The 23,017-nt window shown below is 44.6% G+C and overlaps 54 non-coding genes across 54 annotated transcripts; 9 read left to right on the forward strand and 45 right to left on the reverse strand.

Moving 5' to 3' along the window:
- Positions 1–198: 198 nt before the first annotated feature.
- On the reverse strand, positions 199–270 carry TRNAA-UGC (transfer RNA alanine (anticodon UGC)). The gene has a single exon. It is a non-coding gene; the product is annotated as a tRNA-Ala (tRNA).
- Positions 271–699: 429 nt separating this feature from the next.
- On the reverse strand, positions 700–771 carry TRNAA-CGC (transfer RNA alanine (anticodon CGC)). Its single transcript has one exon. It is a non-coding gene; the product is annotated as a tRNA-Ala (tRNA).
- A 129-nt stretch (positions 772–900) lies between these two features.
- TRNAY-GUA (transfer RNA tyrosine (anticodon GUA)) lies at positions 901–986 on the reverse strand. The gene is given in 2 exon segments: positions 901–936; positions 950–986. It is a non-coding gene; the product is annotated as a tRNA-Tyr (tRNA).
- Positions 987–1,754: 768 nt separating this feature from the next.
- Positions 1,755–1,826, reverse strand: TRNAA-UGC (transfer RNA alanine (anticodon UGC)). Its single transcript has one exon. It is a non-coding gene; the product is annotated as a tRNA-Ala (tRNA).
- Positions 1,827–1,983: 157 nt separating this feature from the next.
- On the forward strand, positions 1,984–2,056 carry TRNAM-CAU (transfer RNA methionine (anticodon CAU)). Its single transcript has one exon. It is a non-coding gene; the product is annotated as a tRNA-Met (tRNA).
- Positions 2,057–2,255: 199 nt separating this feature from the next.
- Positions 2,256–2,327, reverse strand: TRNAA-CGC (transfer RNA alanine (anticodon CGC)). Its single transcript has one exon. It is a non-coding gene; the product is annotated as a tRNA-Ala (tRNA).
- A 129-nt stretch (positions 2,328–2,456) lies between these two features.
- Positions 2,457–2,542, reverse strand: TRNAY-GUA (transfer RNA tyrosine (anticodon GUA)). Its single transcript is given in 2 exon segments — positions 2,457–2,492; positions 2,506–2,542. It is a non-coding gene; the product is annotated as a tRNA-Tyr (tRNA).
- Positions 2,543–3,310: 768 nt separating this feature from the next.
- TRNAA-UGC (transfer RNA alanine (anticodon UGC)) lies at positions 3,311–3,382 on the reverse strand. The gene has a single exon. It is a non-coding gene; the product is annotated as a tRNA-Ala (tRNA).
- A 157-nt stretch (positions 3,383–3,539) lies between these two features.
- TRNAM-CAU (transfer RNA methionine (anticodon CAU)) lies at positions 3,540–3,612 on the forward strand. The gene has a single exon. It is a non-coding gene; the product is annotated as a tRNA-Met (tRNA).
- A 199-nt stretch (positions 3,613–3,811) lies between these two features.
- On the reverse strand, positions 3,812–3,883 carry TRNAA-CGC (transfer RNA alanine (anticodon CGC)). Its single transcript has one exon. It is a non-coding gene; the product is annotated as a tRNA-Ala (tRNA).
- A 129-nt stretch (positions 3,884–4,012) lies between these two features.
- Positions 4,013–4,098, reverse strand: TRNAY-GUA (transfer RNA tyrosine (anticodon GUA)). The gene is given in 2 exon segments: positions 4,013–4,048; positions 4,062–4,098. It is a non-coding gene; the product is annotated as a tRNA-Tyr (tRNA).
- A 768-nt stretch (positions 4,099–4,866) lies between these two features.
- Positions 4,867–4,938, reverse strand: TRNAA-UGC (transfer RNA alanine (anticodon UGC)). Its single transcript has one exon. It is a non-coding gene; the product is annotated as a tRNA-Ala (tRNA).
- Positions 4,939–5,367: 429 nt separating this feature from the next.
- On the reverse strand, positions 5,368–5,439 carry TRNAA-CGC (transfer RNA alanine (anticodon CGC)). Its single transcript has one exon. It is a non-coding gene; the product is annotated as a tRNA-Ala (tRNA).
- Positions 5,440–5,568: 129 nt separating this feature from the next.
- Positions 5,569–5,654, reverse strand: TRNAY-GUA (transfer RNA tyrosine (anticodon GUA)). The gene is given in 2 exon segments: positions 5,569–5,604; positions 5,618–5,654. It is a non-coding gene; the product is annotated as a tRNA-Tyr (tRNA).
- Positions 5,655–6,422: 768 nt separating this feature from the next.
- Positions 6,423–6,494, reverse strand: TRNAA-UGC (transfer RNA alanine (anticodon UGC)). Its single transcript has one exon. It is a non-coding gene; the product is annotated as a tRNA-Ala (tRNA).
- Positions 6,495–6,651: 157 nt separating this feature from the next.
- Positions 6,652–6,724, forward strand: TRNAM-CAU (transfer RNA methionine (anticodon CAU)). The gene has a single exon. It is a non-coding gene; the product is annotated as a tRNA-Met (tRNA).
- A 199-nt stretch (positions 6,725–6,923) lies between these two features.
- Positions 6,924–6,995, reverse strand: TRNAA-CGC (transfer RNA alanine (anticodon CGC)). Its single transcript has one exon. It is a non-coding gene; the product is annotated as a tRNA-Ala (tRNA).
- Positions 6,996–7,124: 129 nt separating this feature from the next.
- TRNAY-GUA (transfer RNA tyrosine (anticodon GUA)) lies at positions 7,125–7,210 on the reverse strand. The gene is given in 2 exon segments: positions 7,125–7,160; positions 7,174–7,210. It is a non-coding gene; the product is annotated as a tRNA-Tyr (tRNA).
- Positions 7,211–7,978: 768 nt separating this feature from the next.
- TRNAA-UGC (transfer RNA alanine (anticodon UGC)) lies at positions 7,979–8,050 on the reverse strand. Its single transcript has one exon. It is a non-coding gene; the product is annotated as a tRNA-Ala (tRNA).
- Positions 8,051–8,207: 157 nt separating this feature from the next.
- Positions 8,208–8,280, forward strand: TRNAM-CAU (transfer RNA methionine (anticodon CAU)). The gene has a single exon. It is a non-coding gene; the product is annotated as a tRNA-Met (tRNA).
- Positions 8,281–8,479: 199 nt separating this feature from the next.
- Positions 8,480–8,551, reverse strand: TRNAA-CGC (transfer RNA alanine (anticodon CGC)). Its single transcript has one exon. It is a non-coding gene; the product is annotated as a tRNA-Ala (tRNA).
- A 129-nt stretch (positions 8,552–8,680) lies between these two features.
- TRNAY-GUA (transfer RNA tyrosine (anticodon GUA)) lies at positions 8,681–8,766 on the reverse strand. The gene is given in 2 exon segments: positions 8,681–8,716; positions 8,730–8,766. It is a non-coding gene; the product is annotated as a tRNA-Tyr (tRNA).
- Positions 8,767–9,534: 768 nt separating this feature from the next.
- Positions 9,535–9,606, reverse strand: TRNAA-UGC (transfer RNA alanine (anticodon UGC)). The gene has a single exon. It is a non-coding gene; the product is annotated as a tRNA-Ala (tRNA).
- A 429-nt stretch (positions 9,607–10,035) lies between these two features.
- On the reverse strand, positions 10,036–10,107 carry TRNAA-CGC (transfer RNA alanine (anticodon CGC)). Its single transcript has one exon. It is a non-coding gene; the product is annotated as a tRNA-Ala (tRNA).
- A 129-nt stretch (positions 10,108–10,236) lies between these two features.
- TRNAY-GUA (transfer RNA tyrosine (anticodon GUA)) lies at positions 10,237–10,322 on the reverse strand. Its single transcript is given in 2 exon segments — positions 10,237–10,272; positions 10,286–10,322. It is a non-coding gene; the product is annotated as a tRNA-Tyr (tRNA).
- A 768-nt stretch (positions 10,323–11,090) lies between these two features.
- Positions 11,091–11,162, reverse strand: TRNAA-UGC (transfer RNA alanine (anticodon UGC)). The gene has a single exon. It is a non-coding gene; the product is annotated as a tRNA-Ala (tRNA).
- Positions 11,163–11,319: 157 nt separating this feature from the next.
- On the forward strand, positions 11,320–11,392 carry TRNAM-CAU (transfer RNA methionine (anticodon CAU)). The gene has a single exon. It is a non-coding gene; the product is annotated as a tRNA-Met (tRNA).
- Positions 11,393–11,591: 199 nt separating this feature from the next.
- Positions 11,592–11,663, reverse strand: TRNAA-CGC (transfer RNA alanine (anticodon CGC)). Its single transcript has one exon. It is a non-coding gene; the product is annotated as a tRNA-Ala (tRNA).
- Positions 11,664–11,792: 129 nt separating this feature from the next.
- TRNAY-GUA (transfer RNA tyrosine (anticodon GUA)) lies at positions 11,793–11,878 on the reverse strand. Its single transcript is given in 2 exon segments — positions 11,793–11,828; positions 11,842–11,878. It is a non-coding gene; the product is annotated as a tRNA-Tyr (tRNA).
- Positions 11,879–12,646: 768 nt separating this feature from the next.
- TRNAA-UGC (transfer RNA alanine (anticodon UGC)) lies at positions 12,647–12,718 on the reverse strand. Its single transcript has one exon. It is a non-coding gene; the product is annotated as a tRNA-Ala (tRNA).
- A 157-nt stretch (positions 12,719–12,875) lies between these two features.
- Positions 12,876–12,948, forward strand: TRNAM-CAU (transfer RNA methionine (anticodon CAU)). Its single transcript has one exon. It is a non-coding gene; the product is annotated as a tRNA-Met (tRNA).
- Positions 12,949–13,147: 199 nt separating this feature from the next.
- Positions 13,148–13,219, reverse strand: TRNAA-CGC (transfer RNA alanine (anticodon CGC)). The gene has a single exon. It is a non-coding gene; the product is annotated as a tRNA-Ala (tRNA).
- A 129-nt stretch (positions 13,220–13,348) lies between these two features.
- TRNAY-GUA (transfer RNA tyrosine (anticodon GUA)) lies at positions 13,349–13,434 on the reverse strand. Its single transcript is given in 2 exon segments — positions 13,349–13,384; positions 13,398–13,434. It is a non-coding gene; the product is annotated as a tRNA-Tyr (tRNA).
- A 768-nt stretch (positions 13,435–14,202) lies between these two features.
- On the reverse strand, positions 14,203–14,274 carry TRNAA-UGC (transfer RNA alanine (anticodon UGC)). The gene has a single exon. It is a non-coding gene; the product is annotated as a tRNA-Ala (tRNA).
- Positions 14,275–14,431: 157 nt separating this feature from the next.
- Positions 14,432–14,504, forward strand: TRNAM-CAU (transfer RNA methionine (anticodon CAU)). The gene has a single exon. It is a non-coding gene; the product is annotated as a tRNA-Met (tRNA).
- Positions 14,505–14,703: 199 nt separating this feature from the next.
- Positions 14,704–14,775, reverse strand: TRNAA-CGC (transfer RNA alanine (anticodon CGC)). The gene has a single exon. It is a non-coding gene; the product is annotated as a tRNA-Ala (tRNA).
- A 129-nt stretch (positions 14,776–14,904) lies between these two features.
- TRNAY-GUA (transfer RNA tyrosine (anticodon GUA)) lies at positions 14,905–14,990 on the reverse strand. The gene is given in 2 exon segments: positions 14,905–14,940; positions 14,954–14,990. It is a non-coding gene; the product is annotated as a tRNA-Tyr (tRNA).
- A 768-nt stretch (positions 14,991–15,758) lies between these two features.
- On the reverse strand, positions 15,759–15,830 carry TRNAA-UGC (transfer RNA alanine (anticodon UGC)). The gene has a single exon. It is a non-coding gene; the product is annotated as a tRNA-Ala (tRNA).
- Positions 15,831–16,259: 429 nt separating this feature from the next.
- Positions 16,260–16,331, reverse strand: TRNAA-CGC (transfer RNA alanine (anticodon CGC)). Its single transcript has one exon. It is a non-coding gene; the product is annotated as a tRNA-Ala (tRNA).
- Positions 16,332–16,460: 129 nt separating this feature from the next.
- TRNAY-GUA (transfer RNA tyrosine (anticodon GUA)) lies at positions 16,461–16,546 on the reverse strand. Its single transcript is given in 2 exon segments — positions 16,461–16,496; positions 16,510–16,546. It is a non-coding gene; the product is annotated as a tRNA-Tyr (tRNA).
- Positions 16,547–17,314: 768 nt separating this feature from the next.
- TRNAA-UGC (transfer RNA alanine (anticodon UGC)) lies at positions 17,315–17,386 on the reverse strand. The gene has a single exon. It is a non-coding gene; the product is annotated as a tRNA-Ala (tRNA).
- Positions 17,387–17,543: 157 nt separating this feature from the next.
- On the forward strand, positions 17,544–17,616 carry TRNAM-CAU (transfer RNA methionine (anticodon CAU)). The gene has a single exon. It is a non-coding gene; the product is annotated as a tRNA-Met (tRNA).
- A 199-nt stretch (positions 17,617–17,815) lies between these two features.
- On the reverse strand, positions 17,816–17,887 carry TRNAA-CGC (transfer RNA alanine (anticodon CGC)). The gene has a single exon. It is a non-coding gene; the product is annotated as a tRNA-Ala (tRNA).
- Positions 17,888–18,016: 129 nt separating this feature from the next.
- On the reverse strand, positions 18,017–18,102 carry TRNAY-GUA (transfer RNA tyrosine (anticodon GUA)). Its single transcript is given in 2 exon segments — positions 18,017–18,052; positions 18,066–18,102. It is a non-coding gene; the product is annotated as a tRNA-Tyr (tRNA).
- Positions 18,103–18,870: 768 nt separating this feature from the next.
- Positions 18,871–18,942, reverse strand: TRNAA-UGC (transfer RNA alanine (anticodon UGC)). The gene has a single exon. It is a non-coding gene; the product is annotated as a tRNA-Ala (tRNA).
- Positions 18,943–19,371: 429 nt separating this feature from the next.
- On the reverse strand, positions 19,372–19,443 carry TRNAA-CGC (transfer RNA alanine (anticodon CGC)). The gene has a single exon. It is a non-coding gene; the product is annotated as a tRNA-Ala (tRNA).
- Positions 19,444–19,572: 129 nt separating this feature from the next.
- TRNAY-GUA (transfer RNA tyrosine (anticodon GUA)) lies at positions 19,573–19,658 on the reverse strand. Its single transcript is given in 2 exon segments — positions 19,573–19,608; positions 19,622–19,658. It is a non-coding gene; the product is annotated as a tRNA-Tyr (tRNA).
- Positions 19,659–20,426: 768 nt separating this feature from the next.
- Positions 20,427–20,498, reverse strand: TRNAA-UGC (transfer RNA alanine (anticodon UGC)). Its single transcript has one exon. It is a non-coding gene; the product is annotated as a tRNA-Ala (tRNA).
- Positions 20,499–20,655: 157 nt separating this feature from the next.
- On the forward strand, positions 20,656–20,728 carry TRNAM-CAU (transfer RNA methionine (anticodon CAU)). The gene has a single exon. It is a non-coding gene; the product is annotated as a tRNA-Met (tRNA).
- Positions 20,729–20,927: 199 nt separating this feature from the next.
- TRNAA-CGC (transfer RNA alanine (anticodon CGC)) lies at positions 20,928–20,999 on the reverse strand. The gene has a single exon. It is a non-coding gene; the product is annotated as a tRNA-Ala (tRNA).
- Positions 21,000–21,128: 129 nt separating this feature from the next.
- TRNAY-GUA (transfer RNA tyrosine (anticodon GUA)) lies at positions 21,129–21,214 on the reverse strand. Its single transcript is given in 2 exon segments — positions 21,129–21,164; positions 21,178–21,214. It is a non-coding gene; the product is annotated as a tRNA-Tyr (tRNA).
- Positions 21,215–21,982: 768 nt separating this feature from the next.
- TRNAA-UGC (transfer RNA alanine (anticodon UGC)) lies at positions 21,983–22,054 on the reverse strand. Its single transcript has one exon. It is a non-coding gene; the product is annotated as a tRNA-Ala (tRNA).
- Positions 22,055–22,483: 429 nt separating this feature from the next.
- On the reverse strand, positions 22,484–22,555 carry TRNAA-CGC (transfer RNA alanine (anticodon CGC)). The gene has a single exon. It is a non-coding gene; the product is annotated as a tRNA-Ala (tRNA).
- A 129-nt stretch (positions 22,556–22,684) lies between these two features.
- On the reverse strand, positions 22,685–22,770 carry TRNAY-GUA (transfer RNA tyrosine (anticodon GUA)). The gene is given in 2 exon segments: positions 22,685–22,720; positions 22,734–22,770. It is a non-coding gene; the product is annotated as a tRNA-Tyr (tRNA).
- Between the last annotated feature and the right edge of the window lie 247 nt (positions 22,771–23,017).

Below are 23,017 nucleotides of genomic sequence, written 5' to 3' on the forward strand. Positions count from 1 at the left end.
TTTGATGTCTTCAACAAGTAGGATTCTTTTGATCTATAATCATCAAAAATGAGATAGCCCCATTTCATGGGATTTTTCAAGGCAAACGTCTGACAGATTAAGCGGGGTCCTCATCCCGGTTGGAGGACATATCTCTTCCTTCATCATGATGCCAGCCTAGCTTTCGGCCCAAAATCCAAGGTAAGCATGGCAAAAGTCTGGAGATGCCGGGGATTGAACCCGGGGCCTCATACATGCAAAGCATGCGCTCTACCACTGAGCTACATCCCCACTTCTGCAAGGTTTGACTGTATGATTGGAAACCCTGCATTGAACCGACGGCCACATCACCCCATTCGACTCTGCAGTATACAATGTCAGTCAGGAAAATCCTTCAGCCTTGTACCTGGATGATCTTCATGGTCTTATGTACAGATGCCTATATACAGTCTTCTTAGCGCAGTAGGCAGCGCGTCAGTCTCATAATCTGAAGGTCCTGAGTTCGATCCTCAGAGAGGGCATTTATTTCCTTCTTTTGGAATGCAAAATTCTCCGATTTTCTTGAAATGCGCAAACTATGCCTAGTTCAAAGATTTTTCCAAAGCAAATGTCTGACTATTTAAGTGGGGCTCTCACCCCAACTGCATGACAAACTTCTTCTTTCTGCATGATGGCAGGCTAGCCTTCTGGAAAAAAGCCAAGATAAGGAACAGAGGCTCCTGGAGATGCCGGGGATTGAACCCGGGACCTCATACATGCGAAGCATGCGCTCTACCACTGAGCTACATCCCCACTTTTGCCCTCGAGCTGTTTGATGGATGCAAGGAATCCCTGAAACCCAGGGACTGCAAAGTCTCGATCATAATCAATGGAAGGTATTGTTTGAATAAAAGTGAAATATATGGAAATTGAAGCAAAAAATCCTTCGAGCCGGATTTGAACCAGCGACCTAAGGATGTCTGACTTTATGCTACAGTCCTCCGCTCTACCAACTGAGCTATCGAAGGAGTGGCTGAAGTATCTTTCAGCGCTGTAATTATCTCTCGCTCAAGAAAGGTTGTGGGGGTGGGGATCAGGAGCAGATCGATGAAAATCATGAACATTACCTGCAGCTCCCTCTCAAAGTCACCAGTTCTTAGAGCACACTGTAAGGTACGTCTTATCACCCCAAAGGAGGATTTCAGACCAAAGTTCATGTTCTGTCTTGGCTTGGGGATAAGCAGGGGTGCTCCAAATTTCAATTTTACAGAAAGGAAAGGAACTTTGATACAAAGACCTTGGGCAGCATTGGTGGCAAATGGATGGCTGCGCGGAACCATGAAAGAAATGACAGAAAGTTATGGGAGTCATTACTACGCACCCAGCATCAAGAACGTGCATTTTGGATGCATTTTCAAAAGGAAAGAGAACGGAAAAATCTGTAGATTGAAGGTGATTGAGATAAACAAAATATTCCGTTTTTCTAAAAGCTACTGTAAAGAGTCTCTGGTTTAGAAGAAGAACCCTTACCAATGATCAAGAGAGATGCGACAGATTTCTATCATCAAAGCATTATGGTTGTCAAGATGAATCATCACTTTGATGTCTTCAACAAGTAGGATTCTTTTGATCTATAATCATCAAAAATGAGATAGCCCCATTTCATGGGATTTTTCAAGGCAAACGTCTGACAGATTAAGCGGGGTCCTCATCCCGGTTGGAGGACATATCTCTTCCTTCATCATGATGCCAGCCTAGCTTTCGGCCCAAAATCCAAGGTAAGCATGGCAAAAGTCTGGAGATGCCGGGGATTGAACCCGGGGCCTCATACATGCAAAGCATGCGCTCTACCACTGAGCTACATCCCCACTTCTGCAAGGTTTGACTGTATGATTGGAAACCCTGCATTGAACCGACGGCCACATCACCCCTTTCGACTCTGCAGTATACAATGTCAGTCAGGAAAATCCTTCAGCCTTGTACCTGGATGATCTTCATGGTCTTATGTACAGATGCCTATATACAGCCTTCTTAGCGCAGTAGGCAGCGCGTCAGTCTCATAATCTGAAGGTCCTGAGTTCGATCCTCAGAGAGGGCATTTATTTCCTTCTTTTGGAATGCAAAATTCTCCGATTTTCTTGAAATGCGCAAACTATGCCTAGTTCAAAGATTTTTCCAAAGCAAATGTCTGACTATTTAAGTGGGGCTCTCACCCCAACTGCATGACAAACTTCTTCTTTCTGCATGATGGCAGGCTAGCCTTCTGGAAAAAAGCCAAGATAAGGAACAGAGGCTCCTGGAGATGCCGGGGATTGAACCCGGGACCTCATACATGCGAAGCATGCGCTCTACCACTGAGCTACATCCCCACTTTTGCACTCGAGCTGTTTGATGGATGCAAGGAATCCCTGAAACCCAGGGACTGCAAAGTCTCGATCATAATCAATGGAAGGTATTGTTTGAATAAAAGTGAAATATATGGAAATCGAAGCACAAAATCCTTCGAGCCGGATTTGAACCAGCGACCTAAGGATGTCTGACTTTATGCTACAGTCCTCCGCTCTACCAACTGAGCTATCGAAGGAGTGGCTGAAGTATCTTTCAGCGCTGTAATTATCTCTCGCTCAAGAAAGGTTGTGGGGGTGGGGATCAGGAGCAGATCGATGAAAATCATGAACATTACCTGCAGCTCCCTCTCAAAGTCACCAGTTCTTAGAGCACACTGTAAGGTACGTCTTATCACCCCAAAGGAGGATTTCAGACCAAAGTTCATGTTCTGTCTTGGCTTGGGGATAAGCAGGGGTGCTCCAAATTTCAATTTTACAGAAAGGAAAGGAACTTTGATACAAAGACCTTGGGCAGCATTGGTGGCAAATGGATGGCTGCGCGGAACCATGAAAGAAATGACAGAAAGTTATGGGAGTGATTACTACGCACCCAGCATCAAGAACGTGCATTTTGGATGCATTTTCAAAAGGAAAGAGAACGGAAAAATCTGTAGATTGAAGGTGATTGAGATAAACAAAATATTCCGTTTTTCTAAAAGCTACTGTAAAGAGTCTCTGGTTTAGAAGAAGAACCCTTACCAATGATCAAGAGAGATGCGACAGATTTCTATCATCAAAGCATTATGGTTGTCAAGATGAATCATCACTTTGATGTCTTCAACAAGTAGGATTCTTTTGATCTATAATCATCAAAAATGAGATAGCCCCATTTCATGGGATTTTTCAAGGCAAACGTCTGACAGATTAAGCGGGGTCCTCATCCCGGTTGGAGGACATATCTCTTCCTTCATCATGATGCCAGCCTAGCTTTCGGCCCAAAATCCAAGGTAAGCATGGCAAAAGTCTGGAGATGCCGGGGATTGAACCCGGGGCCTCATACATGCAAAGCATGCGCTCTACCACTGAGCTACATCCCCACTTCTGCAAGGTTTGACTGTATGATTGGAAACCCTGCATTGAACCGACGGCCACATCACCCCTTTCGACTCTGCAGTATACAATGTCAGTCAGGAAAATCCTTCAGCCTTGTACCTGGATGATCTTCATGGTCTTATGTACAGATGCCTATATACAGCCTTCTTAGCGCAGTAGGCAGCGCGTCAGTCTCATAATCTGAAGGTCCTGAGTTCGATCCTCAGAGAGGGCATTTATTTCCTTCTTTTGGAATGCAAAATTCTCCGATTTTCTTGAAATGCGCAAACTATGCCTAGTTCAAAGATTTTTCCAAAGCAAATGTCTGACTATTTAAGTGGGGCTCTCACCCCAACTGCATGACAAACTTCTTCTTTCTGCATGATGGCAGGCTAGCCTTCTGGAAAAAAGCCAAGATAAGGAACAGAGGCTCCTGGAGATGCCGGGGATTGAACCCGGGACCTCATACATGCGAAGCATGCGCTCTACCACTGAGCTACATCCCCACTTTTGCACTCGAGCTGTTTGATGGATGCAAGGAATCCCTGAAACCCAGGGACTGCAAAGTCTCGATCATAATCAATGGAAGGTATTGTTTGAATAAAAGTGAAATATATGGAAATCGAAGCACAAAATCCTTCGAGCCGGATTTGAACCAGCGACCTAAGGATGTCTGACTTTATGCTACAGTCCTCCGCTCTACCAACTGAGCTATCGAAGGAGTGGCTGAAGTATCTTTCAGCGCTGTAATTATCTCTCGCTCAAGAAAGGTTGTGGGGGTGGGGATCAGGAGCAGATCGATGAAAATCATGAACATTACCTGCAGCTCCCTCTCAAAGTCACCAGTTCTTAGAGCACACTGTAAGGTACGTCTTATCACCCCAAAGGAGGATTTCAGACCAAAGTTCATGTTCTGTCTTGGCTTGGGGATAAGCAGGGGTGCTCCAAATTTCAATTTTACAGAAAGGAAAGGAACTTTGATACAAAGACCTTGGGCAGCATTGGTGGCAAATGGATGGCTGCGCGGAACCATGAAAGAAATGACAGAAAGTTATGGGAGTGATTACTACGCACCCAGCATCAAGAACGTGCATTTTGGATGCATTTTCAAAAGGAAAGAGAACGGAAAAATCTGTAGATTGAAGGTGATTGAGATAAACAAAATATTCCGTTTTTCTAAAAGCTACTGTAAAGAGTCTCTGGTTTAGAAGAAGAACCCTTACCAATGATCAAGAGAGATGCGACAGATTTCTATCATCAAAGCATTATGGTTGTCAAGATGAATCATCACTTTGATGTCTTCAACAAGTAGGATTCTTTTGATCTATAATCATCAAAAATGAGATAGCCCCATTTCATGGGATTTTTCAAGGCAAACGTCTGACAGATTAAGCGGGGTCCTCATCCCGGTTGGAGGACATATCTCTTCCTTCATCATGATGCCAGCCTAGCTTTCGGCCCAAAATCCAAGGTAAGCATGGCAAAAGTCTGGAGATGCCGGGGATTGAACCCGGGGCCTCATACATGCAAAGCATGCGCTCTACCACTGAGCTACATCCCCACTTCTGCAAGGTTTGACTGTATGATTGGAAACCCTGCATTGAACCGACGGCCACATCACCCCATTCGACTCTGCTGTATACAATGTCAGTCAGGAAAATCCTTCAGCCTTGTACCTGGATGATCTTCATGGTCTTATGTACAGATGCCTATATACAGTCTTCTTAGCGCAGTAGGCAGCGCGTCAGTCTCATAATCTGAAGGTCCTGAGTTCGATCCTCAGAGAGGGCATTTATTTCCTTCTTTTGGAATGCAAAATTCTCCGATTTTCTTGAAATGCGCAAACTATGCCTAGTTCAAAGATTTTTCCAAAGCAAATGTCTGACTATTTAAGTGGGGCTCTCACCCCAACTGCATGACAAACTTCTTCTTTCTGCATGATGGCAGGCTAGCCTTCTGGAAAAAAGCCAAGATAAGGAACAGAGGCTCCTGGAGATGCCGGGGATTGAACCCGGGACCTCATACATGCGAAGCATGCGCTCTACCACTGAGCTACATCCCCACTTTTGCCCTCGAGCTGTTTGATGGATGCAAGGAATCCCTGAAACCCAGGGACTGCAAAGTCTCGATCATAATCAATGGAAGGTATTGTTTGAATAAAAGTGAAATATATGGAAATCGAAGCAAAAAATCCTTCGAGCCGGATTTGAACCAGCGACCTAAGGATGTCTGACTTTATGCTACAGTCCTCCGCTCTACCAACTGAGCTATCGAAGGAGTGGCTGAAGTATCTTTCAGCGCTGTAATTATCTCTCGCTCAAGAAAGGTTGTGGGGGTGGGGATCAGGAGCAGATCGATGAAAATCATGAACATTACCTGCAGCTCCCTCTCAAAGTCACCAGTTCTTAGAGCACACTGTAAGGTACGTCTTATCACCCCAAAGGAGGATTTCAGACCAAAGTTCATGTTCTGTCTTGGCTTGGGGATAAGCAGGGGTGCTCCAAATTTCAATTTTACAGAAAGGAAAGGAACTTTGATACAAAGACCTTGGGCAGCATTGGTGGCAAATGGATGGCTGCGCGGAACCATGAAAGAAATGACAGAAAGTTATGGGAGTCATTACTACGCACCCAGCATCAAGAACGTGCATTTTGGATGCATTTTCAAAAGGAAAGAGAACGGAAAAATCTGTAGATTGAAGGTGATTGAGATAAACAAAATATTCCGTTTTTCTAAAAGCTACTGTAAAGAGTCTCTGGTTTAGAAGAAGAACCCTTACCAATGATCAAGAGAGATGCGACAGATTTCTATCATCAAAGCATTATGGTTGTCAAGATGAATCATCACTTTGATGTCTTCAACAAGTAGGATTCTTTTGATCTATAATCATCAAAAATGAGATAGCCCCATTTCATGGGATTTTTCAAGGCAAACGTCTGACAGATTAAGCGGGGTCCTCATCCCGGTTGGAGGACATATCTCTTCCTTCATCATGATGCCAGCCTAGCTTTCGGCCCAAAATCCAAGGTAAGCATGGCAAAAGTCTGGAGATGCCGGGGATTGAACCCGGGGCCTCATACATGCAAAGCATGCGCTCTACCACTGAGCTACATCCCCACTTCTGCAAGGTTTGACTGTATGATTGGAAACCCTGCATTGAACCGACGGCCACATCACCCCATTCGACTCTGCTGTATACAATGTCAGTCAGGAAAATCCTTCAGCCTTGTACCTGGATGATCTTCATGGTCTTATGTACAGATGCCTATATACAGCCTTCTTAGCGCAGTAGGCAGCGCGTCAGTCTCATAATCTGAAGGTCCTGAGTTCGATCCTCAGAGAGGGCATTTATTTCCTTCTTTTGGAATGCAAAATTCTCCGATTTTCTTGAAATGCGCAAACTATGCCTAGTTCAAAGATTTTTCCAAAGCAAATGTCTGACTATTTAAGTGGGGCTCTCACCCCAACTGCATGACAAACTTCTTCTTTCTGCATGATGGCAGGCTAGCCTTCTGGAAAAAAGCCAAGATAAGGAACAGAGGCTCCTGGAGATGCCGGGGATTGAACCCGGGACCTCATACATGCGAAGCATGCGCTCTACCACTGAGCTACATCCCCACTTTTGCACTCGAGCTGTTTGATGGATGCAAGGAATCCCTGAAACCCAGGGACTGCAAAGTCTCGATCATAATCAATGGAAGGTATTGTTTGAATAAAAGTGAAATATATGGAAATCGAAGCACAAAATCCTTCGAGCCGGATTTGAACCAGCGACCTAAGGATGTCTGACTTTATGCTACAGTCCTCCGCTCTACCAACTGAGCTATCGAAGGAGTGGCTGAAGTATCTTTCAGCGCTGTAATTATCTCTCGCTCAAGAAAGGTTGTGGGGGTGGGGATCAGGAGCAGATCGATGAAAATCATGAACATTACCTGCAGCTCCCTCTCAAAGTCACCAGTTCTTAGAGCACACTGTAAGGTACGTCTTATCACCCCAAAGGAGGATTTCAGACCAAAGTTCATGTTCTGTCTTGGCTTGGGGATAAGCAGGGGTGCTCCAAATTTCAATTTTACAGAAAGGAAAGGAACTTTGATACAAAGACCTTGGGCAGCATTGGTGGCAAATGGATGGCTGCGCGGAACCATGAAAGAAATGACAGAAAGTTATGGGAGTCATTACTACGCACCCAGCATCAAGAACGTGCATTTTGGATGCATTTTCAAAAGGAAAGAGAACGGAAAAATCTGTAGATTGAAGGTGATTGAGATAAACAAAATATTCCGTTTTTCTAAAAGCTACTGTAAAGAGTCTCTGGTTTAGAAGAAGAACCCTTACCAATGATCAAGAGAGATGCGACAGATTTCTATCATCAAAGCATTATGGTTGTCAAGATGAATCATCACTTTGATGTCTTCAACAAGTAGGATTCTTTTGATCTATAATCATCAAAAATGAGATAGCCCCATTTCATGGGATTTTTCAAGGCAAACGTCTGACAGATTAAGCGGGGTCCTCATCCCGGTTGGAGGACATATCTCTTCCTTCATCATGATGCCAGCCTAGCTTTCGGCCCAAAATCCAAGGTAAGCATGGCAAAAGCCTGGAGATGCCGGGGATTGAACCCGGGGCCTCATACATGCAAAGCATGCGCTCTACCACTGAGCTACATCCCCACTTCTGCAAGGTTTGACTGTATGATTGGAAACCCTGCATTGAACCGACGGCCACATCACCCCATTCGACTCTGCTGTATACAATGTCAGTCAGGAAAATCCTTCAGCCTTGTACCTGGATGATCTTCATGGTCTTATGTACAGATGCCTATATACAGCCTTCTTAGCGCAGTAGGCAGCGCGTCAGTCTCATAATCTGAAGGTCCTGAGTTCGATCCTCAGAGAGGGCATTTATTTCCTTCTTTTGGAATGCAAAATTCTCCGATTTTCTTGAAATGCGCAAACTATGCCTAGTTCAAAGATTTTTCCAAAGCAAATGTCTGACTATTTAAGTGGGGCTCTCACCCCAACTGCATGACAAACTTCTTCTTTCTGCATGATGGCAGGCTAGCCTTCTGGAAAAAAGCCAAGATAAGGAACAGAGGCTCCTGGAGATGCCGGGGATTGAACCCGGGACCTCATACATGCGAAGCATGCGCTCTACCACTGAGCTACATCCCCACTTTTGCACTCGAGCTGTTTGATGGATGCAAGGAATCCCTGAAACCCAGGGACTGCAAAGTCTCGATCATAATCAATGGAAGGTATTGTTTGAATAAAAGTGAAATATATGGAAATCGAAGCACAAAATCCTTCGAGCCGGATTTGAACCAGCGACCTAAGGATGTCTGACTTTATGCTACAGTCCTCCGCTCTACCAACTGAGCTATCGAAGGAGTGGCTGAAGTATCTTTCAGCGCTGTAATTATCTCTCGCTCAAGAAAGGTTGTGGGGGTGGGGATCAGGAGCAGATCGATGAAAATCATGAACATTACCTGCAGCTCCCTCTCAAAGTCACCAGTTCTTAGAGCACACTGTAAGGTACGTCTTATCACCCCAAAGGAGGATTTCAGACCAAAGTTCATGTTCTGTCTTGGCTTGGGGATAAGCAGGGGTGCTCCAAATTTCAATTTTACAGAAAGGAAAGGAACTTTGATACAAAGACCTTGGGCAGCATTGGTGGCAAATGGATGGCTGCGCGGAACCATGAAAGAAATGACAGAAAGTTATGGGAGTCATTACTACGCACCCAGCATCAAGAACGTGCATTTTGGATGCATTTTCAAAAGGAAAGAGAACGGAAAAATCTGTAGATTGAAGGTGATTGAGATAAACAAAATATTCCGTTTTTCTAAAAGCTACTGTAAAGAGTCTCTGGTTTAGAAGAAGAACCCTTACCAATGATCAAGAGAGATGCGACAGATTTCTATCATCAAAGCATTATGGTTGTCAAGATGAATCATCACTTTGATGTCTTCAACAAGTAGGATTCTTTTGATCTATAATCATCAAAAATGAGATAGCCCCATTTCATGGGATTTTTCAAGGCAAACGTCTGACAGATTAAGCGGGGTCCTCATCCCGGTTGGAGGACATATCTCTTCCTTCATCATGATGCCAGCCTAGCTTTCGGCCCAAAATCCAAGGTAAGCATGGCAAAAGTCTGGAGATGCCGGGGATTGAACCCGGGGCCTCATACATGCAAAGCATGCGCTCTACCACTGAGCTACATCCCCACTTCTGCAAGGTTTGACTGTATGATTGGAAACCCTGCATTGAACCGACGGCCACATCACCCCATTCGACTCTGCAGTATACAATGTCAGTCAGGAAAATCCTTCAGCCTTGTACCTGGATGATCTTCATGGTCTTATGTACAGATGCCTATATACAGTCTTCTTAGCGCAGTAGGCAGCGCGTCAGTCTCATAATCTGAAGGTCCTGAGTTCGATCCTCAGAGAGGGCATTTATTTCCTTCTTTTGGAATGCAAAATTCTCCGATTTTCTTGAAATGCGCAAACTATGCCTAGTTCAAAGATTTTTCCAAAGCAAATGTCTGACTATTTAAGTGGGGCTCTCACCCCAACTGCATGACAAACTTCTTCTTTCTGCATGATGGCAGGCTAGCCTTCTGGAAAAAAGCCAAGATAAGGAACAGAGGCTCCTGGAGATGCCGGGGATTGAACCCGGGACCTCATACATGCGAAGCATGCGCTCTACCACTGAGCTACATCCCCACTTTTGCCCTCGAGCTGTTTGATGGATGCAAGGAATCCCTGAAACCCAGGGACTGCAAAGTCTCGATCATAATCAATGGAAGGTATTGTTTGAATAAAAGTGAAATATATGGAAATTGAAGCAAAAAATCCTTCGAGCCGGATTTGAACCAGCGACCTAAGGATGTCTGACTTTATGCTACAGTCCTCCGCTCTACCAACTGAGCTATCGAAGGAGTGGCTGAAGTATCTTTCAGCGCTGTAATTATCTCTCGCTCAAGAAAGGTTGTGGGGGTGGGGATCAGGAGCAGATCGATGAAAATCATGAACATTACCTGCAGCTCCCTCTCAAAGTCACCAGTTCTTAGAGCACACTGTAAGGTACGTCTTATCACCCCAAAGGAGGATTTCAGACCAAAGTTCATGTTCTGTCTTGGCTTGGGGATAAGCAGGGGTGCTCCAAATTTCAATTTTACAGAAAGGAAAGGAACTTTGATACAAAGACCTTGGGCAGCATTGGTGGCAAATGGATGGCTGCGCGGAACCATGAAAGAAATGACAGAAAGTTATGGGAGTCATTACTACGCACCCAGCATCAAGAACGTGCATTTTGGATGCATTTTCAAAAGGAAAGAGAACGGAAAAATCTGTAGATTGAAGGTGATTGAGATAAACAAAATATTCCGTTTTTCTAAAAGCTACTGTAAAGAGTCTCTGGTTTAGAAGAAGAACCCTTACCAATGATCAAGAGAGATGCGACAGATTTCTATCATCAAAGCATTATGGTTGTCAAGATGAATCATCACTTTGATGTCTTCAACAAGTAGGATTCTTTTGATCTATAATCATCAAAAATGAGATAGCCCCATTTCATGGGATTTTTCAAGGCAAACGTCTGACAGATTAAGCGGGGTCCTCATCCCGGTTGGAGGACATATCTCTTCCTTCATCATGATGCCAGCCTAGCTTTCGGCCCAAAATCCAAGGTAAGCATGGCAAAAGTCTGGAGATGCCGGGGATTGAACCCGGGGCCTCATACATGCAAAGCATGCGCTCTACCACTGAGCTACATCCCCACTTCTGCAAGGTTTGACTGTATGATTGGAAACCCTGCATTGAACCGACGGCCACATCACCCCTTTCGACTCTGCAGTATACAATGTCAGTCAGGAAAATCCTTCAGCCTTGTACCTGGATGATCTTCATGGTCTTATGTACAGATGCCTATATACAGCCTTCTTAGCGCAGTAGGCAGCGCGTCAGTCTCATAATCTGAAGGTCCTGAGTTCGATCCTCAGAGAGGGCATTTATTTCCTTCTTTTGGAATGCAAAATTCTCCGATTTTCTTGAAATGCGCAAACTATGCCTAGTTCAAAGATTTTTCCAAAGCAAATGTCTGACTATTTAAGTGGGGCTCTCACCCCAACTGCATGACAAACTTCTTCTTTCTGCATGATGGCAGGCTAGCCTTCTGGAAAAAAGCCAAGATAAGGAACAGAGGCTCCTGGAGATGCCGGGGATTGAACCCGGGACCTCATACATGCGAAGCATGCGCTCTACCACTGAGCTACATCCCCACTTTTGCACTCGAGCTGTTTGATGGATGCAAGGAATCCCTGAAACCCAGGGACTGCAAAGTCTCGATCATAATCAATGGAAGGTATTGTTTGAATAAAAGTGAAATATATGGAAATCGAAGCACAAAATCCTTCGAGCCGGATTTGAACCAGCGACCTAAGGATGTCTGACTTTATGCTACAGTCCTCCGCTCTACCAACTGAGCTATCGAAGGAGTGGCTGAAGTATCTTTCAGCGCTGTAATTATCTCTCGCTCAAGAAAGGTTGTGGGGGTGGGGATCAGGAGCAGATCGATGAAAATCATGAACATTACCTGCAGCTCCCTCTCAAAGTCACCAGTTCTTAGAGCACACTGTAAGGTACGTCTTATCACCCCAAAGGAGGATTTCAGACCAAAGTTCATGTTCTGTCTTGGCTTGGGGATAAGCAGGGGTGCTCCAAATTTCAATTTTACAGAAAGGAAAGGAACTTTGATACAAAGACCTTGGGCAGCATTGGTGGCAAATGGATGGCTGCGCGGAACCATGAAAGAAATGACAGAAAGTTATGGGAGTGATTACTACGCACCCAGCATCAAGAACGTGCATTTTGGATGCATTTTCAAAAGGAAAGAGAACGGAAAAATCTGTAGATTGAAGGTGATTGAGATAAACAAAATATTCCGTTTTTCTAAAAGCTACTGTAAAGAGTCTCTGGTTTAGAAGAAGAACCCTTACCAATGATCAAGAGAGATGCGACAGATTTCTATCATCAAAGCATTATGGTTGTCAAGATGAATCATCACTTTGATGTCTTCAACAAGTAGGATTCTTTTGATCTATAATCATCAAAAATGAGATAGCCCCATTTCATGGGATTTTTCAAGGCAAACGTCTGACAGATTAAGCGGGGTCCTCATCCCGGTTGGAGGACATATCTCTTCCTTCATCATGATGCCAGCCTAGCTTTCGGCCCAAAATCCAAGGTAAGCATGGCAAAAGTCTGGAGATGCCGGGGATTGAACCCGGGGCCTCATACATGCAAAGCATGCGCTCTACCACTGAGCTACATCCCCACTTCTGCAAGGTTTGACTGTATGATTGGAAACCCTGCATTGAACCGACGGCCACATCACCCCTTTCGACTCTGCAGTATACAATGTCAGTCAGGAAAATCCTTCAGCCTTGTACCTGGATGATCTTCATGGTCTTATGTACAGATGCCTATATACAGCCTTCTTAGCGCAGTAGGCAGCGCGTCAGTCTCATAATCTGAAGGTCCTGAGTTCGATCCTCAGAGAGGGCATTTATTTCCTTCTTTTGGAATGCAAAATTCTCCGATTTTCTTGAAATGCGCAAACTATGCCTAGTTCAAAGATTTTTCCAAAGCAAATGTCTGACTATTTAAGTGGGGCTCTCACCCCAACTGCATGACAAACTTCTTCTTTCTGCATGATGGCAGGCTAGCCTTCTGGAAAAAAGCCAAGATAAGGAACAGAGGCTCCTGGAGATGCCGGGGATTGAACCCGGGACCTCATACATGCGAAGCATGCGCTCTACCACTGAGCTACATCCCCACTTTTGCACTCGAGCTGTTTGATGGATGCAAGGAATCCCTGAAACCCAGGGACTGCAAAGTCTCGATCATAATCAATGGAAGGTATTGTTTGAATAAAAGTGAAATATATGGAAATCGAAGCACAAAATCCTTCGAGCCGGATTTGAACCAGCGACCTAAGGATGTCTGACTTTATGCTACAGTCCTCCGCTCTACCAACTGAGCTATCGAAGGAGTGGCTGAAGTATCTTTCAGCGCTGTAATTATCTCTCGCTCAAGAAAGGTTGTGGGGGTGGGGATCAGGAGCAGATCGATGAAAATCATGAACATTACCTGCAGCTCCCTCTCAAAGTCACCAGTTCTTAGAGCACACTGTAAGGTACGTCTTATCACCCCAAAGGAGGATTTCAGACCAAAGTTCATGTTCTGTCTTGGCTTGGGGATAAGCAGGGGTGCTCCAAATTTCAATTTTACAGAAAGGAAAGGAACTTTGATACAAAGACCTTGGGCAGCATTGGTGGCAAATGGATGGCTGCGCGGAACCATGAAAGAAATGACAGAAAGTTATGGGAGTGATTACTACGCACCCAGCATCAAGAACGTGCATTTTGGATGCATTTTCAAAAGGAAAGAGAACGGAAAAATCTGTAGATTGAAGGTGATTGAGATAAACAAAATATTCCGTTTTTCTAAAAGCTACTGTAAAGAGTCTCTGGTTTAGAAGAAGAACCCTTACCAATGATCAAGAGAGATGCGACAGATTTCTATCATCAAAGCATTATGGTTGTCAAGATGAATCATCACTTTGATGTCTTCAACAAGTAGGATTCTTTTGATCTATAATCATCAAAAATGAGATAGCCCCATTTCATGGGATTTTTCAAGGCAAACGTCTGACAGATTAAGCGGGGTCCTCATCCCGGTTGGAGGACATATCTCTTCCTTCATCATGATGCCAGCCTAGCTTTCGGCCCAAAATCCAAGGTAAGCATGGCAAAAGTCTGGAGATGCCGGGGATTGAACCCGGGGCCTCATACATGCAAAGCATGCGCTCTACCACTGAGCTACATCCCCACTTCTGCAAGGTTTGACTGTATGATTGGAAACCCTGCATTGAACCGACGGCCACATCACCCCATTCGACTCTGCTGTATACAATGTCAGTCAGGAAAATCCTTCAGCCTTGTACCTGGATGATCTTCATGGTCTTATGTACAGATGCCTATATACAGCCTTCTTAGCGCAGTAGGCAGCGCGTCAGTCTCATAATCTGAAGGTCCTGAGTTCGATCCTCAGAGAGGGCATTTATTTCCTTCTTTTGGAATGCAAAATTCTCCGATTTTCTTGAAATGCGCAAACTATGCCTAGTTCAAAGATTTTTCCAAAGCAAATGTCTGACTATTTAAGTGGGGCTCTCACCCCAACTGCATGACAAACTTCTTCTTTCTGCATGATGGCAGGCTAGCCTTCTGGAAAAAAGCCAAGATAAGGAACAGAGGCTCCTGGAGATGCCGGGGATTGAACCCGGGACCTCATACATGCGAAGCATGCGCTCTACCACTGAGCTACATCCCCACTTTTGCACTCGAGCTGTTTGATGGATGCAAGGAATCCCTGAAACCCAGGGACTGCAAAGTCTCGATCATAATCAATGGAAGGTATTGTTTGAATAAAAGTGAAATATATGGAAATCGAAGCACAAAATCCTTCGAGCCGGATTTGAACCAGCGACCTAAGGATGTCTGACTTTATGCTACAGTCCTCCGCTCTACCAACTGAGCTATCGAAGGAGTGGCTGAAGTATCTTTCAGCGCTGTAATTATCTCTCGCTCAAGAAAGGTTGTGGGGGTGGGGATCAGGAGCAGATCGATGAAAATCATGAACATTACCTGCAGCTCCCTCTCAAAGTCACCAGTTCTTAGAGCACACTGTAAGGTACGTCTTATCACCCCAAAGGAGGATTTCAGACCAAAGTTCATGTTCTGTCTTGGCTTGGGGATAAGCAGGGGTGCTCCAAATTTCAATTTTACAGAAAGGAAAGGAACTTTGATACAAAGACCTTGGGCAGCATTGGTGGCAAATGGATGGCTGCGCGGAACCATGAAAGAAATGACAGAAAGTTATGGGAGTGATTACTACGCACCCAGCATCAAGAACGTGCATTTTGGATGCATTTTCAAAAGGAAAGAGAACGGAAAAATCTGTAGATTGAAGGTGATTGAGATAAACAAAATATTCCGTTTTTCTAAAAGCTACTGTAAAGAGTCTCTGGTTTAGAAGAAGAACCCTTACCAATGATCAAGAGAGATGCGACAGATTTCTATCATCAAAGCATTATGGTTGTCAAGATGAATCATCACTTTGATGTCTTCAACAAGTAGGATTCTTTTGATCTATAATCATCAAAAATGAGATAGCCCCATTTCATGGGATTTTTCAAGGCAAACGTCTGACAGATTAAGCGGGGTCCTCATCCCGGTTGGAGGACATATCTCTTCCTTCATCATGATGCCAGCCTAGCTTTCGGCCCAAAATCCAAGGTAAGCATGGCAAAAGTCTGGAGATGCCGGGGATTGAACCCGGGGCCTCATACATGCAAAGCATGCGCTCTACCACTGAGCTACATCCCCACTTCTGCAAGGTTTGACTGTATGATTGGAAACCCTGCATTGAACCGACGGCCACATCACCCCATTCGACTCTGCAGTATACAATGTCAGTCAGGAAAATCCTTCAGCCTTGTACCTGGATGATCTTCATGGTCTTATGTACAGATGCCTATATACAGTCTTCTTAGCGCAGTAGGCAGCGCGTCAGTCTCATAATCTGAAGGTCCTGAGTTCGATCCTCAGAGAGGGCATTTATTTCCTTCTTTTGGAATGCAAAATTCTCCGATTTTCTTGAAATGCGCAAACTATGCCTAGTTCAAAGATTTTTCCAAAGCAAATGTCTGACTATTTAAGTGGGGCTCTCACCCCAACTGCATGACAAACTTCTTCTTTCTGCATGATGGCAGGCTAGCCTTCTGGAAAAAAGCCAAGATAAGGAACAGAGGCTCCTGGAGATGCCGGGGATTGAACCCGGGACCTCATACATGCGAAGCATGCGCTCTACCACTGAGCTACATCCCCACTTTTGCCCTCGAGCTGTTTGATGGATGCAAGGAATCCCTGAAACCCAGGGACTGCAAAGTCTCGATCATAATCAATGGAAGGTATTGTTTGAATAAAAGTGAAATATATGGAAATCGAAGCAAAAAATCCTTCGAGCCGGATTTGAACCAGCGACCTAAGGATGTCTGACTTTATGCTACAGTCCTCCGCTCTACCAACTGAGCTATCGAAGGAGTGGCTGAAGTATCTTTCAGCGCTGTAATTATCTCTCGCTCAAGAAAGGTTGTGGGGGTGGGGATCAGGAGCAGATCGATGAAAATCATGAACATTACCTGCAGCTCCCTCTCAAAGTCACCAGTTCTTAGAGCACACTGTAAGGTACGTCTTATCACCCCAAAGGAGGATTTCAGACCAAAGTTCATGTTCTGTCTTGGCTTGGGGATAAGCAGGGGTGCTCCAAATTTCAATTTTACAGAAAGGAAAGGAACTTTGATACAAAGACCTTGGGCAGCATTGGTGGCAAATGGATGGCTGCGCGGAACCATGAAAGAAATGACAGAAAGTTATGGGAGTCATTACTACGCACCCAGCATCAAGAACGTGCATTTTGGATGCATTTTCAAAAGGAAAGAGAACGGAAAAATCTGTAGATTGAAGGTGATTGAGATAAACAAAATATTCCGTTTTTCTAAAAGCTACTGTAAAGAGTCTCTGGTTTAGAAGAAGAACCCTTACCAATGATCAAGAGAGATGCGACAGATTTCTATCATCAAAGCATTATGGTTGTCAAGATGAATCATCACTTTGATGTCTTCAACAAGTAGGATTCTTTTGATCTATAATCATCAAAAATGAGATAGCCCCATTTCATGGGATTTTTCAAGGCAAACGTCTGACAGATTAAGCGGGGTCCTCATCCCGGTTGGAGGACATATCTCTTCCTTCATCATGATGCCAGCCTAGCTTTCGGCCCAAAATCCAAGGTAAGCATGGCAAAAGTCTGGAGATGCCGGGGATTGAACCCGGGGCCTCATACATGCAAAGCATGCGCTCTACCACTGAGCTACATCCCCACTTCTGCAAGGTTTGACTGTATGATTGGAAACCCTGCATTGAACCGACGGCCACATCACCCCTTTCGACTCTGCAGTATACAATGTCAGTCAGGAAAATCCTTCAGCCTTGTACCTGGATGATCTTCATGGTCTTATGTACAGATGCCTATATACAGCCTTCTTAGCGCAGTAGGCAGCGCGTCAGTCTCATAATCTGAAGGTCCTGAGTTCGATCCTCAGAGAGGGCATTTATTTCCTTCTTTTGGAATGCAAAATTCTCCGATTTTCTTGAAATGCGCAAACTATGCCTAGTTCAAAGATTTTTCCAAAGCAAATGTCTGACTATTTAAGTGGGGCTCTCACCCCAACTGCATGACAAACTTCTTCTTTCTGCATGATGGCAGGCTAGCCTTCTGGAAAAAAGCCAAGATAAGGAACAGAGGCTCCTGGAGATGCCGGGGATTGAACCCGGGACCTCATACATGCGAAGCATGCGCTCTACCACTGAGCTACATCCCCACTTTTGCACTCGAGCTGTTTGATGGATGCAAGGAATCCCTGAAACCCAGGGACTGCAAAGTCTCGATCATAATCAATGGAAGGTATTGTTTGAATAAAAGTGAAATATATGGAAATCGAAGCACAAAATCCTTCGAGCCGGATTTGAACCAGCGACCTAAGGATGTCTGACTTTATGCTACAGTCCTCCGCTCTACCAACTGAGCTATCGAAGGAGTGGCTGAAGTATCTTTCAGCGCTGTAATTATCTCTCGCTCAAGAAAGGTTGTGGGGGTGGGGATCAGGAGCAGATCGATGAAAATCATGAACATTACCTGCAGCTCCCTCTCAAAGTCACCAGTTCTTAGAGCACACTGTAAGGTACGTCTTATCACCCCAAAGGAGGATTTCAGACCAAAGTTCATGTTCTGTCTTGGCTTGGGGATAAGCAGGGGTGCTCCAAATTTCAATTTTACAGAAAGGAAAGGAACTTTGATACAAAGACCTTGGGCAGCATTGGTGGCAAATGGATGGCTGCGCGGAACCATGAAAGAAATGACAGAAAGTTATGGGAGTGATTACTACGCACCCAGCATCAAGAACGTGCATTTTGGATGCATTTTCAAAAGGAAAGAGAACGGAAAAATCTGTAGATTGAAGGTGATTGAGATAAACAAAATATTCCGTTTTTCTAAAAGCTACTGTAAAGAGTCTCTGGTTTAGAAGAAGAACCCTTACCAATGATCAAGAGAGATGCGACAGATTTCTATCATCAAAGCATTATGGTTGTCAAGATGAATCATCACTTTGATGTCTTCAACAAGTAGGATTCTTTTGATCTATAATCATCAAAAATGAGATAGCCCCATTTCATGGGATTTTTCAAGGCAAACGTCTGACAGATTAAGCGGGGTCCTCATCCCGGTTGGAGGACATATCTCTTCCTTCATCATGATGCCAGCCTAGCTTTCGGCCCAAAATCCAAGGTAAGCATGGCAAAAGTCTGGAGATGCCGGGGATTGAACCCGGGGCCTCATACATGCAAAGCATGCGCTCTACCACTGAGCTACATCCCCACTTCTGCAAGGTTTGACTGTATGATTGGAAACCCTGCATTGAACCGACGGCCACATCACCCCATTCGACTCTGCAGTATACAATGTCAGTCAGGAAAATCCTTCAGCCTTGTACCTGGATGATCTTCATGGTCTTATGTACAGATGCCTATATACAGTCTTCTTAGCGCAGTAGGCAGCGCGTCAGTCTCATAATCTGAAGGTCCTGAGTTCGATCCTCAGAGAGGGCATTTATTTCCTTCTTTTGGAATGCAAAATTCTCCGATTTTCTTGAAATGCGCAAACTATGCCTAGTTCAAAGATTTTTCCAAAGCAAATGTCTGACTATTTAAGTGGGGCTCTCACCCCAACTGCATGACAAACTTCTTCTTTCTGCATGATGGCAGGCTAGCCTTCTGGAAAAAAGCCAAGATAAGGAACAGAGGCTCCTGGAGATGCCGGGGATTGAACCCGGGACCTCATACATGCGAAGCATGCGCTCTACCACTGAGCTACATCCCCACTTTTGCCCTCGAGCTGTTTGATGGATGCAAGGAATCCCTGAAACCCAGGGACTGCAAAGTCTCGATCATAATCAATGGAAGGTATTGTTTGAATAAAAGTGAAATATATGGAAATCGAAGCAAAAAATCCTTCGAGCCGGATTTGAACCAGCGACCTAAGGATGTCTGACTTTATGCTACAGTCCTCCGCTCTACCAACTGAGCTATCGAAGGAGTGGCTGAAGTATCTTTCAGCGCTGTAATTATCTCTCGCTCAAGAAAGGTTGTGGGGGTGGGGATCAGGAGCAGATCGATGAAAATCATGAACATTACCTGCAGCTCCCTCTCAAAGTCACCAGTTCTTAGAGCACACTGTAAGGTACGTCTTATCACCCCAAAGGAGGATTTCAGACCAAAGTTCATGTTCTGTCTTGGCTTGGGGATAAGCAGGGGTGCTCCAAATTTCAATTTTACAGAAAGGAAAGGAACTTTGATACAAAGACCTTGGGCAGCATTGGTGGCAAATGGATGGCTGCGCGGAACCATGAAAGAAATGACAGAAAGTTATGGGAGTCATTACTACGCACCCAGCATCAAGAACGTGCATTTTGGATGCATTTTCAAAAGGAAAGAGAACGGAAAAATCTGTAGATTGAAGGTGATTGAGATAAACAAAATATTCCGTTTTTCTAAAAGCTACTGTAAAGAGTCTCTGGTTTAGAAGAAGAACCCTTACCAATGATCAAGAGAGATGCGACAGATTTCTATCATCAAAGCATTATGGTTGTCAAGATGAATCATCACTTTGATGTCTTCAACAAGTAGGATTCTTTTGATCTATAATCATCAAAAATGAGATAGCCCCATTTCATGGGATTTTTCAAGGCAAACGTCTGACAGATTAAGCGGGGTCCTCATCCCGGTTGGAGGACATATCTCTTCCTTCATCATGATGCCAGCCTAGCTTTCGGCCCAAAATCCAAGGTAAGCATGGCAAAAGTCTGGAGATGCCGGGGATTGAACCCGGGGCCTCATACATGCAAAGCATGCGCTCTACCACTGAGCTACATCCCCACTTCTGCAAGGTTTGACTGTATGATTGGAAACCCTGCATTGAACCGACGGCCACATCACCCCATTCGACTCTGCTGTATACAATGTCAGTCAGGAAAATCCTTCAGCCTTGTACCTGGATGATCTTCATGGTCTTATGTACAGATGCCTATATACAGCCTTCTTAGCGCAGTAGGCAGCGCGTCAGTCTCATAATCTGAAGGTCCTGAGTTCGATCCTCAGAGAGGGCATTTATTTCCTTCTTTTGGAATGCAAAATTCTCCGATTTTCTTGAAATGCGCAAACTATGCCTAGTTCAAAGATTTTTCCAAAGCAAATGTCTGACTATTTAAGTGGGGCTCTCACCCCAACTGCATGACAAACTTCTTCTTTCTGCATGATGGCAGGCTAGCCTTCTGGAAAAAAGCCAAGATAAGGAACAGAGGCTCCTGGAGATGCCGGGGATTGAACCCGGGACCTCATACATGCGAAGCATGCGCTCTACCACTGAGCTACATCCCCACTTTTGCACTCGAGCTGTTTGATGGATGCAAGGAATCCCTGAAACCCAGGGACTGCAAAGTCTCGATCATAATCAATGGAAGGTATTGTTTGAATAAAAGTGAAATATATGGAAATCGAAGCACAAAATCCTTCGAGCCGGATTTGAACCAGCGACCTAAGGATGTCTGACTTTATGCTACAGTCCTCCGCTCTACCAACTGAGCTATCGAAGGAGTGGCTGAAGTATCTTTCAGCGCTGTAATTATCTCTCGCTCAAGAAAGGTTGTGGGGGTGGGGATCAGGAGCAGATCGATGAAAATCATGAACATTACCTGCAGCTCCCTCTCAAAGTCACCAGTTCTTAGAGCACACTGTAAGGTACGTCTTATCACCCCAAAGGAGGATTTCAGACCAAAGTTCATGTTCTGTCTTGGCTTGGGGATAAGCAGGGGTGCTCCAAATTTCAATTTTACAGAAAGGAAAGGAACTTTGATACAAAGACCTTGGGCAGCATTGGTGGCAAATGGATGGCTGCGCGGAACCATGAAAGAAATGACAGAAAGTTATGGGAGTCATTACTACGCACCCAGCATCAAGAACGTGCATTTTGGATGCATTTTCAAAAGGAAAGAGAACGGAAAAATCTGTAGATTGAAGGTGATTGAGATAAACAAAATATTCCGTTTTTCTAAAAGCTACTGTAAAGAGTCTCTGGTTTAGAAGAAGAACCCTTACCAATGATCAAGAGAGATGCGACAGATTTCTATCATCAAAGCATTATGGTTGTCAAGATGAATCATCACTTTGATGTCTTCAACAAGTAGGATTCTTTTGATCTATAATCATCAAAAATGAGATAGCCCCATTTCATGGGATTTTTCAAGGCAAACGTCTGACAGATTAAGCGGGGTCCTCATCCCGGTTGGAGGACATATCTCTTCCTTCATCATGATGCCAGCCTAGCTTTCGGCCCAAAATCCAAGGTAAGCATGGCAAAAGTCTGGAGATGCCGGGGATTGAACCCGGGGCCTCATACATGCAAAGCATGCGCTCTACCACTGAGCTACATCCCCACTTCTGCAAGGTTTGACTGTATGATTGGAAACCCTGCATTGAACCGACGGCCACATCACCCCATTCGACTCTGCTGTATACAATGTCAGTCAGGAAAATCCTTCAGCCTTGTACCTGGATGATCTTCATGGTCTTATGTACAGATGCCTATATACAGCCTTCTTAGCGCAGTAGGCAGCGCGTCAGTCTCAAAATCTGAAGGTCCTGAGTTCGATCCTCAGAGAGGGCATTTATTTCCTTCTTTTGGAATGCAAAATTCTCCGATTTTCTTGAAATGCGCAAACTATGCCTAGTTCAAAGATTTTTCCAAAGCAAATGTCTGACTATTTAAGTGGGGCTCTCACCCCAACTGCATGACAAACTTCTTCTTTCTGCATGATGGCAGGCTAGCCTTCTGGAAAAAAGCCAAGATAAGGAACAGAGGCTCCTGGAGATGCCGGGGATTGAACCCGGGACCTCATACATGCGAAGCATGCGCTCTACCACTGAGCTACATCCCCACTTTTGCCCTCGAGCTGTTTGATGGATGCAAGGAATCCCTGAAACCCAGGGACTGCAAAGTCTCGATCATAATCAATGGAAGGTATTGTTTGAATAAAAGTGAAATATATGGAAATCGAAGCAAAAAATCCTTCGAGCCGGATTTGAACCAGCGACCTAAGGATGTCTGACTTTATGCTACAGTCCTCCGCTCTACCAACTGAGCTATCGAAGGAGTGGCTGAAGTATCTTTCAGCGCTGTAATTATCTCTCGCTCAAGAAAGGTTGTGGGGGTGGGGATCAGGAGCAGATCGATGAAAATCATGAACATTACCTGCAGCTCCCTCTCAAAGTCACCAGTTCTTAGAGCACACTGTAAGGTACGTCTTATCACCCCAAAGGAGGATTTCAGACCAAAGTTCATGTTCTGTCTTGGCTTGGGGATAAGCAGGGGTGCTCCAAATTTCAATTTTACAGAAAGG

The sequence above is a fragment of the Triturus cristatus genome, chromosome 4_1, assembly GCF_964204655.1.
Source record: "Triturus cristatus chromosome 4_1, aTriCri1.1, whole genome shotgun sequence".
In the NCBI taxonomy this organism is placed as follows: domain Eukaryota; kingdom Metazoa; phylum Chordata; class Amphibia; order Caudata; family Salamandridae; genus Triturus; species Triturus cristatus.